This window comes from Hippopotamus amphibius, chromosome 12 (genome assembly GCF_030028045.1).
Source record: "Hippopotamus amphibius kiboko isolate mHipAmp2 chromosome 12, mHipAmp2.hap2, whole genome shotgun sequence".
Taxonomy (NCBI): Eukaryota; Metazoa; Chordata; class Mammalia; order Artiodactyla; family Hippopotamidae; genus Hippopotamus; species Hippopotamus amphibius.
This window is the reverse complement of record NC_080197.1, coordinates 91,435,276-91,449,310: the sequence shown is the minus strand read 5'-3', so window position 1 is coordinate 91,449,310 and position 14,035 is coordinate 91,435,276. Positions and strand designations below refer to the sequence as shown.

The 14,035-nt window shown below is 43.4% G+C and overlaps 1 protein-coding gene across 3 annotated transcripts in view; it reads left to right on the top strand.

The window, feature by feature from the left end:
• Window positions 1–14,035, top strand: part of ANO6 (anoctamin 6) — a 198,685-nt gene that overhangs the window by 79,503 nt on the left and 105,147 nt on the right. The gene's annotated exons all lie outside the window — the stretch shown is intronic.

The following is a 14,035-nucleotide window of genomic DNA, read 5'->3' as shown; positions in this document are numbered from 1 at the left end:
CAGATTGCTTGTCTACCACTTTAGCAGTGGAAGATTCTTTTTTTTTTTTTTAAGTTTATTTTCAAAGTATGATGTATAATCACCACTCCAGTCATTGGCAGAGCACGATTATATTATTGATAGTGACAGAAAAAAAACAAAGCACCTCATTATGTGCTTCCCCTCTTCTCACTCACTCGGTGTGGATTGCCAAGAGTAAGGAAACTAGGCAGGGCTCTGGACTGAGAAGGGATTGCACATGAGACTCGGTGCACAATGCCATTTTATTTCAAAGTGTGGGACTCCTGCGGTGTACTAGCAGATTGCCTACTGTGAAAATCACTTGGGTATAATAGAAAGACATAGTATTCAATGACTTCCCTATTATATTCAATGAGATTTTCAGCGAAGCAAAATTGTGAATGCTCACCCGTGTTCCTGCATCTTAAAGTAGCAGGGCAGTTTTGTGATTTTTCTGACTTCTGCCGTTACAGCCCCAAAGTGGAATTGACACAGATATTTCATGTTTGAGTATGATGTTGGTGCAGACTCTTGGAGCTGGCTCTTTTCTGTTTTGTTTTCTCCTAGCTGCTTTTTGCTGATAATCTTTAAACAACATATGTAACCTAAGAAGGGCTGTGTGCAATAAGATGTCAGTGCGGCTGGTGAACATATAAATAGTTCACACCAATTCCCTGTGTGAAAATAAAAGTATTTTTTCCACGAACAGATTTTAGTATATAATGATGTTTGAGATTGGCATGCCTCAGCAGTAATGTTGCCAGTCTACACTGGGAATTACACCGGTAACCTTCTTCCACCTTTGGTGTTAACTTCTTAACGCACCACTTTTCCCTTTTAAAGGTGTGAAGACTGGCGAGTCTAGGCTACAACGACTGGGGGTGAAACTCAGGGATCACAGAATATGCTTCCTGTTTGGGGACGCTTGTCTTGACAATAAGTCTGAGAACACCCACACCAAGAGGAGATTTTTAGGCTAAATCCTCGTGTTTTTATTTTTCATGGTTGTTTCTCAAGAATATCTAAAGTCATTTCTGTAGACCACCTTGGTTGTGCTGAAATTGTGAATCACAGTTTTCTTATATGTGTGGTTGATATCAGATCTTTATATCCTGGCTATTGTCTTTCTCTAATTGTGTGTTCATATCATGTTCAGGGAGGAATCTGTGATTTGCTTGTGTTTTGTAAGTTTCACACACGGGATGCCCATTGCCTGCCCCAGCTTTGTGTAGCACATACAGAGCCGCGTGTGTTTTCTCGTCAGCATCACGCTAGCCCGTGTACTCCCTGTTCCGTGGTAAACGTATGTTTCCCAAACTGCTGTCTCCTTGGTAAACAAACAGGAGGTGTAGAAGCCACCTTGAGAATAGGTTCCTCAGGGGAATCCGGCATGATGTTTAAAGGAAGCCTCTTTTGTAGGCAGAAAGTTACAGCATCGGTAAGAACGGGTGCCTCCAGTCAGGAAGGGAGGCGGATTGGGCACATGCCAGGACCGAGGCAGGTAAGTTGATCCAAACCAAAATCTTCAATTAGAACCGGGAACAACAGTAGAAACCTGGGAGCAAAAGGAGCCCAAAGGCAAAGCAAAATTGAAAACAGAAAAGATAGAGAAGAATGAAAGGAGCTGGAAAATCAGTATTCTGTACTTCTCTGGGTGGCATTTTGGAAGGTCCAGCCGCAGTTTGCTGAGTTGAGCTGAAATAAAGCAAGGTATAGACCGTGTTTACTCAGGCCTTATCCTCAAAGAGTTCAGATTTTAGAAGGATCAAGAGCCCAGTGTTTTTATACAGCGGAGCGTATTTATGTAGTTTGGCCAAGAGGGAGGACAAAATCCTCATCTCTTTCCTTCAGAATTTGTTTTCCTTTCATTTGAAACAAGACCTGAGAGCCAGTGCTCGTTATGGCAGGAGAAGTACATCACAGGGTGCCTTCCCAGCTCAGGTGTCTGTAATGTGACTGGTGGGACAGAGTATTGCCGTGTAGTCTACGTAAACCATGGGTAAAGAAATGCTGTTGTGAGGCCCCTGCGTGCCTGCAGACAGCAGCCACCTCGCAGGGCAGAGTTTGTCCCGTGATCACGTGTTGCTCCTCCCCACTGTCTGCCCCGCTCTGTGGGCTGAAGTTGCTGAGTTTAGCCAAATCACGCTGACATGTTAAAGGGTGAATGAAGACGTGAACACAGGTGGTTGTTGCCACCCCAAAGCCTGTGAGGAGCTGGGAAGATGTTGAAACTGGACATAGACCCACTCCGAGGTGAGGTGCATGTGTGGGTCAGGGTCAAGGTGAAAGGGACCTGGCTAAAGGCTGACCTTACAGAGAGTCGCCTGGTGACCTCACTATGGTGAGAAACCATCTCAGTCGTGGTTCAGTGTTTTGTTTAAGCACAATGAAAATCTGTTTTGTAACCTGCTTTGTTAACTTAATGTTTTATCCTGAACGTTTTTCCATGCTGTTTTTTCCCCAGTTATAATTGAGATATAATTGACATGTAGCACAGTTGTAAGTTTCAGGTGTACAGTGCCATGCTGGTTTTTCCCTCTGACATTGATATCTTCTCTCACATTTTCCTTTCCCTTGTGTCAATGAACTATAATTCATTGCACTCAAAATTTCAAAGCAGTTAGTTCAGGTGGGACCTTGTCAAGGAAGTGGTGGCGTGGCTGGATGCTCTGGGACCATGTGATTGGTGACCATCATTTTGGGACATGGACCCTGAAAGTAGATGGGGTGTGTGATGACAGGTATTAGACTCTGAGGAAAGGGATCGACCAGAGTGAGGCTGGGAATGGAGTACCATTGACCCAGATAAATTTGTAGAGTTCAGACTTAGAAGTAGAGACTGCAGCACTAGGCACGGTGGCTAGAACCAAGGATAGGGAGCCATCCGCATGGTGATGGAGCAGATAAAGGCGGTCCTGCAGAATGGCAGCACAGATGTGGGGCATCCCAGGCTCCCGCCGGTGCTCCTAAACCCAGATGTAGTTGGGAGCAAAGGTGATCTAGGTGTCAGTGCAGCGGCTCAGCAGGCGTGACTGCCCCAGCAGACCCCAGGTTGATCCCAAGCTCCAAGGAGGAGAAAAAACTGGGGATTGAGGGGTTAGTAGGAAAAAAGGTTGGGTAGTGGTCAAGGCTCTTTCTAGAAACCCTGCCTCTGCTGGCACTGACCCCAGAACTCAAATGGGCCTGATTGCCTGAGTATATATGGGGTGAAGGATGGGGTATAGGGAGGAGCTCTAATCTAGCAACGGTGAATCTGCTTGCAGCAAGCTGGCTAGAAACCAGGCTGCAGTCAACACGAAAACACGTGGAAGAAAAGAGAAGGCTGAGGAGTTACATTTTATGATCTCAGTCTTGATAATAATACCTTCTTTGTTTTTGGCCTTTCCAGAACTTGAGGTTGGTGTATGACTCTGCGGGCTTTTTAAAGGCAGGAGGATTCTTACCTCCTCTTGTCTCATGCCAGGTGATGATGTTTCCCTTCGTCTAGCTTCTACCAAGTTTGGCGTAAGAAATAGGAAAGTGTTTAGGCTGGCAAAAGAGGATTAGGATTACAACAGGATAAACCAGGGAAGAGGATGAGAAACCACAGGATTTAGAAAAGAAAAAGAGATGCAGGAAGGTGAGGACTCCAGTGGAGCAAACATGTTCCCTCCGTTCAGCACCCGTGGTTATCCCAGAGGAGGTCGGAGGTGTTCTGATGCCATTTGGAATTCTGTGTAGCTGGCTCCCTTTTGGAGAGAAGATACTGCCTAATAGAAAATACAGTTGACTTCCTGAAATTCAAATTTGATTGTCTCTAACTAGATGAAAATAGATGTGACCCTGAGGAAAGAGTTAATATGTTAATTCAGTCAACAAATATTTATCTGATGTCTGCTATTTCAAGTACTACAGTGGACACACAGAAAACATCCCTGCATGTGTGGAGCTTACATTTTGGTAGGGGAGACATAAAAAACAAAATAAATAAGGTACACAACAGGTCACATGGTGGTAAATCCTTCAGAGAAAAATAAAGGAAGGATTATATGTGTGTGTTGCAGAGGGAGTTGGTTACAGTTTTCGACAAGGCGTACAGGGCATATCTCACTGAGAAGGTGATGAGTGGAAAGACCTGAAGCAGGGGTGCAGGAGCAAACTCTTTGGAAATCTAGATGAAGAGCATTCCAGGCAAGAGGAAGAACGTGAACAAAGGTCTTGAGGTGGGAGTTTGTGGAGTGTTTGCGGAAATGGAAGGAAGCCAATGTGACTGGAGTAGAATGAGGGGTGGTGAGATTAGTTGATAGTGGGGACTTTATAGGTGATTGTAAACACTTTAGTTTTACTCTGAGTGATGTGAGAGTGTTGTCTGAAAAAAATGCACAACCTAAAAGTTGAGAGTTATATCTTATTCGGTGACTTTCTTAGGACTTCAAGCCCAGGAGTCAGCATCTCAACTCTGAGAGCCTGCTCCAAAGAAGCAAGGAGGGAAGCCAGATATATAGAAGTTTCTGCAACAAAAGACCAGGTAGTCAGAACATCAAAGGATTACTGTTAATAGAAGAAAACCAGAGATCTCACGTTGAGGAATTTAGCGCTTTTCTATGTACAGGAAGATGCAAGAGTCTAGGCTCACTGAAAACACTCCTTTAAAATGCACCTCAGGTATCTGGGGCCAGTATCCTGTGCTTTCTCATCCTGAGTCTCCTCAGGTGCATCGTGTGGGGGTGGCTGCAGCGGCCGACTGCTAGATGGCCTTGGCAGCGGGCAGCCCGTTTATCTCCATCCTGAATTCCCTCAGGGCTCACTGACTGGGCGGCTGCACCATCCTTTGTTTACTGATATGGCAGGCCATATTTTCATTTTCAAGGGAAACCCTTGGGAAGATAAACTGGGGGGTTTTGAGCAGAAGAGTGCCTTTACCTGACCTCACCTGTATTTTAGCAGGATCACATTGGCTATCGTGAGAACTCTGTGGTGGAACAGGGCAGAAGCAGGAAGGTCTACTGGGCTTTTCAGGAACCCAAGTGAGAGATGGTGGTGGCTTGGTCCTGAGTGCTAACTATGGCAGCAGTGAGACATACTCAAATTCTCGGTATGTTTTGAAGGTAGAACCAACAGGATTTGTTGACAGATCAGATGTGAGGTGTTTGAGAAAGAGCGATCAAAGATGACTCCATGACTTTTGACCTGGAAGGCTGTGGGAGGAGCAGTTGGAGGGGAGAATATTCAGAGGAAAATCAAAAGTCTGTCCTGGTATGTCAGGTTTGAGACATCCAAGTGGAGATGCTGATATACAGTCCAAGTTCGAGAGAAGGATCTAGCTAGAGGTCTGGTCTGAGCCTGGGAGGTTCTAGTGTTTACAGGCCAGAGAGAGAGGAGGGAGCATCAGTAGAGGAGGCTGAGAAGGAGGAGCCAGTGAGGTAGAGAAAAACAAGGAGCGTCCTGGAAGCCAAAGGAAGAAAGTGGAACGTCAGAAGGAATGACCAAATACTGCAGATGAGGATGGGAGGTTGGATTTAGCAATATGGAAGAGACCTTGACAAGAGCAGTCTCAGCTGAGTGGTGGGACCCAAAACCTCATTAGAGAGGATTCAAAATGGAATGGGAGAAGAGGAATTGGATATTGGCATTTAGATAACACTTTCAAAAATTCTTGCTGAACAAGAATACAGAGAAACGGGGTATTATCTGCAAGGGGGTTAGGTTGAAAGGAGTTTTTAAATTTAGTTAGTTTTAAGATGGCAGGAATGGTTGTTTATAAAGTGATGAAAATAATCCAATAGAGAGAGAAACTCTGACGATGCAGCAGTGAGGGAGAAGAATGTCTGGAATGATGACCTTGAGAGAGCAAGAAGGGGATGGACTCTCCTCTCTGTAGGAGGAGAGGTGGGCATCCACCCACAGCTGTAGAGATGGTTCATTCTTGGAAGTAGGAGGGAAGCCAGCGTATTAGGACCCAGGTGGAATTAGTTCAGGAGATTTGCTAGTATGAGTTTGCTGAAGTTTTTTCTTGATTAATTCTCATTTACCAATGAAATGGGAAGCAAGGCATTAGCTAAGATTGAGGGAGGAAAAGAGATGAAAAGATCTGAAGAGAGAGAAGGTGTGAGACAGTCATCTGAGAGTGAATGCACTGAGTAATGGAACATGATTGCCTGGTGGTCCTAATAGCCCACTGGAGATTAGTTGCTTTTCCCATTGAAGTCCAGCTTGGGGGAGCAGGTGTGGAGTAGGCAGAGTTTGATTTAACTGTTTGGGGGGGTTTCTCCAAGTCAGTTCAGCAAAGCAAGACAAGAGTAAGAGAGTTTCAGTGTTTGCAAGAGTAGAGGACCATGAACATGAGGAAGGTGAAACAATAGGATCAATAGATTTAGACCCTAGAGAGTGAGCTGGAAAAATAGGGGGTGGTAGTTGGAGAGTCAGATGGTAGTTGAGAGAGAAGTAGTAAGTGGTACAGACCAGGTCTGGGCTGTGAGCATCGACGGTCAGGGCTGAGGCGGGGTAGAGTCACACGGACAGGGTGTGGGAAGGATTGCATATGTGGATAAGGAAATCCCCAAGGTTATGCCAAGAGTAGTGCATGGGAGAAGTAATAGTGAACCAAGGCTTAAATCTCCAAGGAATAAGGGGCAGTGACTCAAGAATCAATAGATGGCTGCAAAAGGAGAACACCAGAGAGGTAGGAGGAAGATCTGGAGGGTGACAGGATAGAGCTGAGAAGCAGGTGAAGTGATGAGTAGTTTCAGGTGTTGTGTGGGGAGCATCATTTCAGGATTTCTCAGCCTCAGCACCACTGACATTTTGGTCTGGATTTCCCTTTGTTGTAGGAGGCTGTCCTGTGAATTGCAGCATCCCTGGCCTCTACCCATGAGATGCAAAGGACCCTCTCTCCAGTTGTGACCACCCAGTATCTCCAGACATCTCCAAATGTCCCCTGGGGGCAAAACTGTCCCCATTTGAGAACCACTGAGTGAGATGAATACAGAAAAGGCATCGAGGTCACTGGTGTCCTCTGATAGAGCCGCTCCTCGGGAGTGTTGGGGATGCTCCTTTTGTCCAGATTAGAGTGGATTATAGAATGAGAAGCAGAAAAAGAGGTAGAAAATACTGACCTCTCTATCAAGGAAGGATTTTGAAGGGCTAGAGAATGAGAGAAAACTGGAGAAGAACATGAGGGCCAGGGATGATTGCCTTCTGTCAAGTGGAGAGACTTGAACACAGTTAAGTGTTGATAGGAAGGAGCCATGGGAGGGGACAGCTGACTCTAGAGGAAAGAGCGGCTTTGAAAATGGCCATGGAATGGTATGTAGATGTGGAGGAGTCCTCATTAGGTAGGAGGAGCAGCATCTCCTGAGGCGCAGATGTGGTGGGCAGATGCTGTTGGTTTATGGATTTGATGGAGAGAAGCTAGGGGAGTTCCCATCTGACAGCTTCAACGCCCAGCTGCTGAGAGTGAAGAGAACACGGAGCCTGAGGAGTCAGCACTTCAGAGTAGCTGTGAAGATCGAGGACCAAGCTGACCTGAAGAAACGTGAAAAAAGTGCTAGGCTTCCTGGGCAGTGGTGAGGGCCCGCGTGGGGCTGCGGAGGCTGAATGTACAATATGCCAAGCTGCCCTGCTGCAGCTTTCTCCAGCATCCCTCAGACACCAAGAAAGCACACAGCAGGCTGCAGCCAGAGTTGGGGCTTTGCTCGATGGGCATGATGGAAAGAGTTCTGGCAGGAGTGTTACTGAAAGGATAAACTGGGAGATGGAACCTTAAAAAAGGAGGGGAGGGAAGAAAAAGAGGTTCTGTAGATTGATTAGAAAAACGTCACGGGGCCTCTGTGGTCCCTGTGAAATGAGAAGATGAAGTTGTCTTCAGAAAGAGGGGTTCTTGACTAAGTGACTTTGGAATGGAAAGTTTCCAAGTGATGACAGGGTCCAGGGTGGGACCATGGCAGTTAATACAGGAAAAGGAGAAAATCGCTGGAGACAAGGAGTCAAGTTACTGAGGGGCCAACGTGCACCAGTCATGTCTGTGGATGCAGGTGTACTTCTCATCTGATGGAGGACTTGGAATGCGGAGGGAAATGTGAGCCAGGGCCAGATTTTCAATGAACTAGGAGCAGCAGCTGGGAAGTAGGAGAAGCGAGGCTCTAGGAAACTCTGGGGTATATTCTACTTGCGTGGACCTAAAAGGACTTTTTTCCCCCCAAGAACATCGGAGAGTAATAATCTGGAAGTGGCATGTAGAACGAGGAGAATATCAATCTTCTTTTCCCTGGGGTGTGAATGGTGTGGGAGAAAAATCAGAGCCAGTTGCCCGTGAGTCTGCAGATTTCTGTTTTCATCTTTTGATTGAAAGTGGTTGGTCATCAAGTTTTGTTTCCAAGTAGGCTCAAGGATCCATTTTTACCTTTGTTTTTTTTCCTCCACAAATCCAGACTTCATTTTGGTTATTTCTGGTCTAAATGGCCCTGAGGCAAGTGAATTGGTGCTGGGGCTGTTGAGAGAGAATAAGGTTTATTTTATGGTCAGTCCAAGTCTTGCTTGCAAATCCCAGGAACCCCAATTTAAGTCCCAACGTCTGCCTCAGACTTCAAGGATCTTTAGGATCCAGAAGACTGGGAATAAAACAGGACTCTTACTTTCAAGTATTTCTATACTTGGACTTACACTCCTGTGCCTTCTATAAATAGAGAAGCAGGCTGACTTTGCCTTGTAGCTTTATGGCACTAAGTTCACTAAACTAAAAGAGAAAAGAAATGCAACTAAAAAAAGAAACATCTCTCCAAAGAAGACATAAAGATGGCCAAAAAGCATTTGAAAAGATGTTCAGCATCACTAATTATTAGAGAAATGCACATCAAAACTGCAATGAGGTGTCACCTCACACGGGTCAGAATAATCAAAATGTCTGCAGACAATGCTGGAGAGGGTGTGGAGGAAAGGGAGCCCTCCTACACTGTTGGTGGGAATGCATTTGGTACAGCCATTATGGAGAACAGGGCAGTATGGAGATGCCTTAAAAAACGAAACACAGAACTACTATATGATCTAGCAGTGCCATACCTGGCCATATATTGGGAGAAAACCATAATTTGAAAAGATAATATGCACCCCAATGTTCACTGCAGCACTATTTACAACAGCCAGAACATGGGAGCACCCTCAATGTCCATCAACAGAGGAATGGATAAAGATGCGGTACTTACATACAATGGCATATTACTCAGCCATATAAAAGAATGAAACAGTGCCATTTGCAGCAGCATGGATGGACCTCGAGGTTATCATACTAAGTGAAGTAAGTCAGAAAAAGACAAATATCATATGATACCACTTATATGTGGTATCTAATACAGAATGATACAAATGAACTTATTTACAGAATAGAAACAGACTCAGATTTCAAAAACAAACTTATGGTTACCAAAGGGGAAACAAATGAGGGTGGGAGTGATAAATTAGGAGATTGGAATTAACATACACACTACTGTATATAAAATAGATAACTATTAAGAACCTACTGTATAGCACAGGGAACTCTGCTCAATATTCTGTAATAACCTATATGGGAAAAGGAACTGAAAAAGAATGGATCTATATATCCAAACCAAGGAACATTAATTTGGCAAAAGGACTCTCAAAAAGGGAAGTGAGATCAAAGGTAAACTGGCTAGTAAAAATTGCTAAATTGGCCCATTTGCTGTGGTAGGAATTCACAGGGCATTTCAGTGTTGTAAGCTTTTTGTGCATTCAAGAGAAAAAGGTGATGGTGCTTTGCCTGAATGTGAACAAAGGGGACCTACTCATCTGTTTCAGGTGGCTGATTCAGAAGCTACATTCGTGGATTTGTTAGGATTCGAGGGTAGGAGCAAACATAGTCCAAGATGCAAAGACCTGTCAGAAATTTTTTTCCGAGTCACTTCTTTGGAATGCAGAATGTATTTTCCCAAAGACACTGTCCTAAATGGTGAGTAGGCTTGTAGGCCCAGCCGGGCCAGACCAGCTAAAGCCAGTTGAACGCAGAGTGCGAACAAATGATCATTCTGTGCATTTTAACACTAATCCTCTGGAACACTCCAGTCTTATTTTTTTTCATTATTACTAAAAATGTGGGAATAAAACCAGAGTGCAGAGTGAGTGAGTTGGGGCTTGTGAACAAATGCTTAGCGTCATGAGTGAAAGAGAAAAGGATTGATTTTGAGTTATATGTTAGACCCTGAAGAAGCCGTGAGGGGTCCCAAACCCGAGGGAGACAATTTAATGGTACAAGATGATGGAGTAGAAAAGAGCTTATCACCTTCTCCTACTTTTGTGTTTTCTGCCAGTGAAGGTGATCTTTAGATTAAAATGGTTCAAGTCCTGGTAAGGGGCTCTAGAAGTCCATGCTGCCGGAGACAGTTTTAGAAAGGAATACAGTTATTCCACAGGAGTTTAAGTTTCCTGCTAGAAAACTTATGTGTCCACCGGAGTATTAGAAGAGCTTATAGATTTGCTCATGGAACTGCAGTTGGTAATCTTGAGGTGATATGGGGACTGGAACAGGTGCCAGAAGAGACAAAGGTGACAGTTTTCAAAAAGGGGCGGGGTTAGGGTGGAAGCTGAGCATAGACTAAATTCTGATAAATGGAGATACTGAAGCTGGAGCATTAATCTCCAGGGATATTACAGCTGAGGGTTTTTTTGTTTGTTTTTAGCAGATGAGTTGTGAATGTTAAAAAAAGAAAAGGTCATCAGGAACCAACATAAGTTCAGTAAAAATAAGTCATGTCAAACTGAGAGCACGTTACCTTTTTTTTATATATATATTTTTTTTAATGGGCATTATTAGGCTTGTAGAACAGGAGAAAGCCATGGACATTTTGTGTGCTTTGCGTTTAGCAAGATGTGTGGAAAAAAATCACTTTTAAATACAGAATGAAGAAGTATGGGCCTAGTGAGAGTGTACTTATCTGGGTAATTGATCTTACCAAGACTGTGGAATAATGGATGGAGATCCATTTCTAGAGGAGACAAAAATCAATATGAATTAAAGTCAGCTCCTGTTCCTAATTCATAAATACCATCCACCTAAGGAAAGATCATAAGAGCTGAGACTCATGACTGATCACATGAAGAGGTTAGGTATTTGGTTAATTAAACTCAGTATGAGTCGAGCATGTAATAACAATGTCCGGAAGTTTATGCAAATCTGGGTTGTGTTCGTACCTGTGTATCCAGAACGAAGAAAGTACTAGGCTTCTCCTGTTCAATATTGGTAAAGACACCTGCCAGTCTGGGTGCTCCCATTTTAAGGGGAAACCTATTGAGAGGAGAAAGATGAGCATGGTGGTGGATCCTGACATAGGCAAGAATATGACGTTTAAATACTCGATAATGGTGTAAGTGCATGAAGGTGCAAAATACGGTATTAAGACCCGTGGATAGAAGGTATATATAGGCAGACAGATTTCATTTCAGTAGAAAGACGTTCTCATAATTAGACTACCTTAGTTCCTTGGAGTAGTTCACATACAGACAGACTGGATAACAGTCTAGGCAGGACGTGATGAATGCTTGAACAAGCCAGTGGGGAGGGAGAGGAAGGGCGTGCATGTTTTCTGTGCAGCAGGACTTGGTAGTTGATGGAAAGTGGGGAAGGAGGGAGAGGATGTTTCTGGGAACGTACGGCTTCAGTCAGTTGCATGTGGCTCACGGATGAATCCGAGTTGCTTTCGTTTTACTCTGTATTTCCCTCATTCAGCCTATTAGCAGCAGCCGCCAAATTATGTAACTGATTAAAACCCTTTCCTCCACCTAAGAGCGTTCATTCTATCTGGTTTTATTCCCTTGTTTTCAGAAACCCTTGACTGTAAAATGCTTTGTGAATTCCTGCCCCACAGTGCATCCCATTTGAAATTCAGCAAGCTATCTGTTACCTGGGGAATGTCAAAATTAATTTGACAGAAACATGCATGAGGAAAGCAGGGAGCCCTGGGCATTCTGAGGGCGTTCTGAACAAAGATGTGATATCAGTATTTACCATGGAACTCATTTGATTATACGTCATCTAGGAGCATATCACAGTAGTGGCCAGAAAAGCCCACAGAAGCAAAAGAATTGAGTTAAAGCTGAGAGTCTGCCAGTAAATGACCTGACCGTGTCATGACCTAAAAAACAGCATTCGTGTAAAAAGTGGTAATAAAAATTTAAAGAGAAACACAGAACTTGGTGAAAATGTATACACAATATGAATTCACAGGATTTCTAGAAAATTGAAAAGAGGAGCCCAGTGAGATTTTAGCTGCAGCTGTCCCTCCCATATTTTGAACTCTTCATTCATTTGGAAAACTTAGGGGCTTTGGAAAGATGATATAAAATTCTTTTCTTCCTGAAGTCCCAATAGTTAAGTGTAGTTTTCCTTATTTCAACAATAATAATAAAAAGTGCATTTTTACTCTGTCTCAAATGTATTCCTTAAGTTTGTCTCTGGTTCAAAAAAAAAAAAAGGCTATGAATATGCTTTTACCCTGAAAACCCTAATGGCTCCTTCAAAAGGAAAATGCATTTACAGTTCCTTCTCCCAAGTCACTTTTTGAAATGTAGATTAATGCGATCTGACAGATTGTAATAACTACCAAAGAGCATTTTCATTAATTATAATGGGCAAACCAATAATATGGATCTTTACGATGTTAGTATGAATTAGAATATATCAAGTCAGGGCCATGCTTGTAGCTGGAGCAAAATTTGACTGTGAAGTCCAAATCCCTTAGAATAAAAACACAGAATGAAAATTTTGACAGATCATTTAGTGATACTAATGGTATCACCACCCTTTCATGCACGTTTATTAGCCTCAGGTGTTTTTAAAAAGAAAAGAAACTGTCCTCTGAAAGAGGAGTAAGAAAGTTGAAGAAGAGAGGTGAACTAGAGGAGGCACTTCTGTGACTTTGAAAAGTGTTTTTACTTAAAAAAAAAAAGAAAAATTCTTTTTTGTAAGGGAGAGTCCTTCTAAGAGTGCCCTCAGGAAGATGAGCGTGGATAGAATTCCAGGGGATCAGAGCCCTCTGTCCCTACGAGGCTCTGCTCTCAGTACCTTGGGAAAAAAATTCGATTTTCCTTTTAGGACCTCAGTCTCCTTATGAACAAAAAGCAGAAAAATCAGCAGTAGGTTTCCTCATAGAAGTGTTGTTCAGTGACTATGCAGTGATTGAAAAGCATTCTAGCTATCTGAAAAGTGTGTTCATGAAATAACAATACAGTGAGAGTTCTTATCTAACCCTTATGGATTGGCTTATCGCTGGCAAAGCACACTGCAGGCACAGGGCTCGCCAGCCTTGAAATGGCCATAACCTCACATTGTTCAGCCCGGCCAGACCCTTCTCATTCCCTTGCAGGTGAAATCAGACTGTGTTGGCCTCAGGAGTTGGTTCTGCTCTCTTTGGAAGAGCACACAGGAGCATTTGTGACTTGTGTTCCTGAGAAAGTAGTTACAGGCACTTACGTACATACCAAATTATCAACTGGTTGAGAGTTAATCATACCTGGCATTATTACAAAATACCAACAGTACAGTCCATCAATGAATAAGTCTATAGAGTACTTACTAACACTTGCTGATAGAATTTTCAATTGAACTAGTAATAGCTATTTAAATGACACACTATTTTGAATAAACCACTATCAACTTCACTAAATTTTGCAGTAAAATTTTTATTCATTCCATCACATAATATTAATCAGTGTGCTTTATGGAATAATACCAAGCAGCGTATCTCGTGTTTCCCCTCAAGGCCAAGGGTGGATATACGGTTGCCTCTGTCACCTGCACATTGTCTTATTATCTGACAGATGTTAGTCATGCAACTGATGCTGGTTAGTTGGTTGGTTGGTTGAAAGAATGTAAGACTGTGCTGTGTTTGATGAGTTCCAGCGCCACTGACAGCAGAGGTGCCAGAGGAGTTCAGTCTGAACTGTGGATCTCAACCCCGGCTGTGAGTCGAAATTACCGGAGAAACTCTTTTTCAAGCACAGAGACCCATGCTCCACCTTCATGTGCTAATCTTACTCATGCATGTTTATA